The following is a 6,881-nucleotide window of genomic DNA, read 5'->3' as shown; positions in this document are numbered from 1 at the left end:
TTATTTCCAATCTGATCACAAGCTTAATATCATGCCTATCATGTGTACATGCTTTTTGGTGTATGAATACAATGGGGGATGTAATATATGCCTTGTACACTAGACTCAAAAATAGAGATTGTGTACACTGTTATTTGCCTAAAAATATCTAGACATACTTTATATGTTTATTCCATGTGTAGCTGAGGTAAGCAACATATACATTATGTGTTTGTCTGGATTGTTTTGGAATGAGGGTCTGCACAGACCACCCTTTTTACATTAGTAATTGTAGCACATTTTACACTTCATATCCAGTGACTTATAATCAGTGCATTCAAGCAAAGAACATTACAGTACACACACATCTTCCATTAATTGATTGCTTGATTCACTTATTTACAGTTTTTCCCTATTAATTTACTTTCTCCCCCAATCCTAGCCAATCCTAGCCGGACGCTCTGGGCTGGGTACTGTAACCGGACGCTCTGGGCTGGGTACTGTAACCGGACGCTCTGGGCTGGGTACTGTAACCGGACGCTCTGGGCTGGGTACTGTAGCCGGACGCTCTGGGCTGGGTACTGTAGCCGGACGCTCTGGGCTGGGTACTGTAGCCGGGACACTCTGGGCTGGGTACTGTAACCGGATGCTCTGGGCTGGGTACTGTAACCGGACGCTCTGGGCTGGGTACTGTAGCCGGACGCTCTGGGCTGGGTACTGTAGCCGGGACACTCTGGGCTGGGTACTGTAGCCGGACGCTCTGGACTGGCGAGGAACACTGTAGGCCTGGTGCATGGTGCCGGCACTGGTGGTAGCGGGCTAGGGACACGCACCTCAGGGCGAGTGCGAGGAGCAGGGAGTACTGGACCCTGGAGGCGCACTGGTGGCCTGGTGCGTGGTGCCGGAACTGGTGGTACCGGGCTGGAGACACGCACCTCAGGGCGAGTGCGGGGAGGAGGAACAGGGCGTACAGGGCTCTGGAGACGCACAGGAAGCTTAGTGCGTGGTGTTGGCACTGGTGGTACTGGGCTGGGGACACGCACCTCAGGGCGAGTGCGGGGAGAAGGCACAGGAAATACTGGCTGTGGAGGCGTACTGGAGGTCTGGAGTGTAAAGCTGACACAACCCGTCCTGGCTGGATGCTCATTCTAGCCCGGTGCGCATCTCTGCATATCACTGTGCCTGACCAGTTACACGCTCCCCACGGTAAGCACGAGGAGTTGGCTCAGGTCTCCTACCTGACTTAACCAATCTCCTCGTGTGCCCCCTCCGTGCTAGCCGTGTACCCTTATATCTTCGTCGTTCCTCCATTCTCCTGTATCCCTCCTCGCACTGTTCTAAAGTGTCATGTATTGTCATATATTGTCATGTCTTGTCCCTGTGCTTTCTCTTCTATTCGTTTCCCCCTGCTGGTCTTATTAGGTTTCTTTCCCTCTCTCTATCCCTCTCTCTCTCTATTGTTCCGTTCCTGCCCCCAGCTGTTCCTCATTTTCCTAACGACCTCGTTTACTCTTTCACACCTGTCCCCTATTTTGCCCTCTGATTTAGTCTCTATTTCTCTCTCTGTTTCTGCTTCTGTCCTTGTCGGATTCTTGTTTGCTGTTTGCTTTGCTTTTGTTCCGTCCAGTTGTATTCTGCCTCATCATCAGATACTACGTGTGAGCAGGTGTCTCTATCCTCTATGGCCCGCGCCTACCCGAAGGGACCTGCAGTCTGTTGCCGCTAGCCCTGCAACTCTCCTCAACAACTAGAAGGGGAACTCTCCTGTTAAACAAGAGGATTTGTGTTTTCCCTGTTTGGACTTCCCCTGTAATGATTGAGGATTTATGTTTTCCCTGTTTGGACATTAAAAGACTCTGTTTCCGTTATATCGCTTTTGGGTCCTCACTCACCTGCATAACATAAAGAATCCCATGCATGCTCTGGCACTCTCCCTGGATCGATCGACCAACTCTCAATCTCCTCCCAGGTTGTTACCCATTCGTCCTTCTCCCGGTCCATTTCTCCATTAAAACTTCATGAGGATAGGGGGCAGTATTTTCACTTTGGATGAATTGCGTGCCCATAGTGAACTGCATCAAACTCTGTCCTAGATTGCTAATATATGCATATTATTATTACTATTGGATAGAAAACACTCTGAAGTTTCTAAAACTGTTTGAATTATGTCTGTGAGTATAACAGAACTCATAGGGCAGGCAATCTTCCAAACAAGGAGTGAAATTCTGAAAGTTGGGGCAACTTTGACGTCATCGCCCCCTCCTTTCCCAACAAGATATGGATCTGGAAGCACTTCCTACGCCTTCACTAGATGTCCTCATTCAGTAGAAAGTGTAATGGAGCATTTGCTGTGAACTTTGACCTAATGGGAGGGAAAATAGTCAGTGTCGCAACAGAATGCCATTTTGCTGTGGCGCATCTCTCTGTGGCTGCTACGGCTGTTCCATTCGGCCCCAGATTAAAACGTATGATCCGGTTGGAACGTTATTGGATATATATGATAATAACATCCTGAAGATTGATTCTCTACTTAGTTTGACCAGTTTATTCAACCTGGAATATATCTTTTGGAAGTTTTTGTGCGAGTTATCTTGGACCAGCAACAAAACAACGATTTATTGTGGAACTAGGACTCCTAGCACTACATTCTGATGAAAGATCATCAAAGGCAAGGGAATATTTATGTTGTAATTTCGCCAACAGGTTTTAAGCGCTGTTCCTCCCAATCACGCTGCTTGGTCCTGGGTTATTCTGTCACGTTCGTTGTACGGAGAAGACCAAGGAGCAGCATAATGTGAATACATGATACTTTTAATAAAGATAGACACTAAACAAACTATGCAAAAAAATAACAAAACGCTATGATACAAAAGTGCAAACTCAGGCAACTAGACATAGATAATAACCCACAAAATACCCAAAGAAGATGGCTGCCTAAATATGGTTCCCAATCAGAGACAACGATAACCTGCTGCCTCTAATTGAGAACCAATCTAGGCAACCATAGACATACATAAACACCTAGATGGTAAACACCCCCATAAACATACAAAACCCCTAGACAGTACAAAAACAAACACATCACCCATGTCATACCCTGACCTAACTAAAATAGTAAAGAAAACAAAGAATACTAAGGTCAGGGCGTGACAGGCATAAAGGGACAACGAGCGGATAAGAGGCAATCCGTAATTTCGATCAAGACATTAATGAGCTAGCTAGGATGGACGTAGTTACTATTTGATTTGATATTTGTTCAACACTTGTTAAATGTACAGTGACAGAATTCAGAACATGGGCCATTCTTACAATATTCACCCTGTCTCAGAAATGTAAGATAAAAAAAGAGGGCAAAAAGCAGACAATGAAATCTCTTACAATGACAACATTTCTCTAAAACAGGCTAAAGGCTGAATATGCACCACCAAGTCAGAACTGTAGGCTAAGTTATGAGGTGAAAAGGGAGCAAATTATTAGGGTGAAGCACATGGCCTACTAACACCTTACTTCACAACATACACTTAGTATTACTTTCTTAGCTAGAGTATACATATCTCCCTGGCAAATTACATAAATTATGCAGCAGCGTATAATACATTTTTGGACTCACCCTTGTTGGTCTGTGCTCACTTGAACAGGAATGTGGCGCGGCGGGTCCTTCTTGTGGGTCCTTCTAGAAAGAGGCCCAAAATCCCAACTTGGAATTCAGAGTTGGATGACCGTTCAAAACTATTTTCCATATTTTCCCAGGCGGAACTAGTTTTATCCCCGTTCCCAGTTGTCTCAGACTTAATGAAGTCTGAGATTTCCCAGATCTGAGTTTCCAGTTGTTTAGAACGTGATAGAAGTCATGCTGGATTTAGAGCATGACCAATGTATTCAAACTTTTCTGGCCCTTGGCGTTATCCTCTTTTTCGTGATATTCAATTGGTCGTTACGATCTTGTCTCATCGCTGCAATTCCCCTACGGACTCGGCGAAGGTTCGAGAGGCAAGCAGCGCTGCTTATTGACACACTACCCGGAAGCAAGCCGTAGCAATGTGTCGGAGAAAACACTGTTGAACTGACGAACAAAGTTGACCGACCGGCCCGCCACAAGGAGTCGCTATAGCATGTTGAGACAAGGACATCCAGGCTGGCCAAACCCTTCCCTAACGCGGACGATGCTGGGCCAATTGTACGCCGTCCCATGGGTCTCCCCGGGGCAACAGTGGCACCTTAGCACTCAATGTTGAATTTGTGATTTCCAAATTGTTGTAATGTTTATGTCCAATGGCTGATAAGCACCAATACGTTTTATCTATCATTTCCCTTCATATGACAAAGCTTGAAAAGGATTTACCAGTAGATAGCTTGACTTGATGCATGATGATGACTGCTTGTCTCGCCTGCTAGCTAAGATTTTGAAAGCATGATGTTGACATGGTCAGTCCAATCAAAGCTAATGTAGATATAAAGTGATTTGATGTTATTTTGTCTGTGGCCAATGACCTTGAGCCTTCTCGGATGGGCATTTGTAATTTAAGTCTATGACAGCCCCCAAGGGGCTTGAATTTTCGAGCTCTACCCGTAGATTTTGCGGTGACGTAGTGTCCCCAACTAGAGAACATTACCAACCCCTACGCTCCATATTTTCTGCTGGCTGCCCCACCACCACAGAAAGCAAAAAAGAGACCATGTTTGTATGTGGCTTTATTAACTCAATTATCTTTTTCTTCTTTTTTTACATTGTTTGCAAACTGTTATGTAACACGTATTAATAACCTCTACGGGATCGGTGTCCCTATACCAGGATGATTGTTGCTAACATGTAACTAGAACGATGTTGTAAGTCACAGCCAACTTTCCAGGACATAGACATGTCTTATATGTGCAGATATCTAAAATTCTTGTTAATCTAACTGAAGTGTCCAATTTACAGTAGCTATTACAGTGAAAAATACCATGCTATTGTTTGAAGAGAGTGCACAACAACAATACACTTTTATCACGGTAGCTCATTTCATACTTTCACCTCTGAAAGTAAATAATGTACTTCAAATCAGTAATCTTGCTCTGATTTATTATCCCGAGGGTCCCAGAGATAAAATGTGGCTTAGTTTTGTTTGATAAAATATATTTTTACATTCAAATGTAGGAACTGGGTGCTACAGTTTGAACCCCATGCTGTGTCTTTTACCAGATCTAATGTGTTATATTCTCCTACATTAATTTAACATTTCCACAAACTTCACAGTGTTTCCTTTCAACTGGTTTCAAGAATATGCATATCCTTGCTATAGGTCCTGATCTACATGTAGTTAGATTTGGGTATGTCATTTAAAAAAAGGGTCAGATCCTTAGCCAAAATAACATGCAAAACAGTCAGTAGCTATGTTTCCATTAACTTGTTGTAACGGCATTCATAGGAAGAAGGTGAGGACCATGGTGCAGTGTGGTACGTGTTCATCTTTATTTATGAATTGAACACCGAATGAAAAAACAACAAAAGAGAATGAACGAAACAGTTCTGTCTGGTACAGAATACAAAAACAGAAAACAACTACCCACCAACACATGGGAACAGGCTACCTGAGTATGGTTCTCAATCAGAGACAACGATTGACAGCTGCCTCTGATTGGGAACCATACCAGGCCAAACACAGAAATACAAACACACAGAACAAAACATAGAATGAAAAACATAGAATGCCCACCAACTCACGCCCTGACCAAACCAAAATAGAGACATAAAAAAGGAACTAAGGTCAGGACATGACTCTTGTCTCGTGATATTTTTTTTTTTTTTTTTACATTTAGAAAGTTTGCATAGAAAATAGATGCAACAATTGCCTGCTAGGTTGTGTTTCCATTTAACTATGTCAATAAAAGACAGCTGGATGTAATGACATCACACTTGAAAAAACATAATACAGTAACCAGGTTTCCATCCAACCTTTTTATGCAAGTAAAGTAGGGGAGACCGGGGATGGTCAAAACACTTTTAGCAAGTTTGTCATTTTCTCAGAGATTGTTTGAGCTACCACATTCAAAATGTGATAGGAACAGCTTTCATCTTTCTGCTACAAATGAGTGTAGGTATAACCTCTCTAAATCAAACAGACAAGTTGTGACTTTGTCTCAAACACAAGTAGTGAAATGTTACACTCCCGGGTCAGTTGTAACAGGGATTGCTGTGAAATGTAACAGTTTGAAAAAACGCAGAAATCATGACCTGCAATGAAAAATGTAAAAACCTTTAACAACATTGCCATGTTGAACATTTTGTGCAGCAGAAACAAAATAATAATACAAATCATAACATTTTTATTATTTTTTACATTATGTTAATTTCAAGACTAGTCATTCAACTGAGACTGCTCTTCTCTGTATCACGGAGGCGCTCCGCACCGCTAAAGCTAACTCTCTCTCCTCTGCTCTCATCCTTCTAGACCTATCGATACCTATCGATACTTCGATACTGTGAACCATCAGATCCTCCTCTCCACCCTCTTCGAGTTGGGCATCTCCGGCGCGGCCCACGCTTGGATTGCGTCCTACCTGACAGGTCGCTCCTACCAGGTGGCGTGGCGAGAATCTGTCTCCTCACCACGCGCTCTCACCACTGGTGTCCCCCAGGGCTCTGTTCTAGGCCCTCTCCTATTCTCGCTATACACCAAGTCACTTGGCTCTGTCATAACCTCACATGTTCTCTCCTATCATTGCTATGCAGACGACACACAATTAATCTTCTCCTTTCCCCCTTCTGATGACCAGGTGGCGAATCGCATCTCTGCATGTCTGGCAGACATATCAGTGTGGATGACGGATCACCACCTCAAGCTGAACTTCGGCAAGACGGAGCTGCTCTTCCTCCCGGGGAAGGACTGCCCGTTCCATGATCTCGCCATCACGGTTGACAA

The sequence above is a fragment of the Oncorhynchus gorbuscha genome, linkage group LG18 (assembly GCF_021184085.1).
Source record: "Oncorhynchus gorbuscha isolate QuinsamMale2020 ecotype Even-year linkage group LG18, OgorEven_v1.0, whole genome shotgun sequence".
Taxonomy (NCBI): domain Eukaryota; kingdom Metazoa; phylum Chordata; class Actinopteri; order Salmoniformes; family Salmonidae; genus Oncorhynchus; species Oncorhynchus gorbuscha.
Note: the sequence above shows the minus strand (reverse complement) of the source record.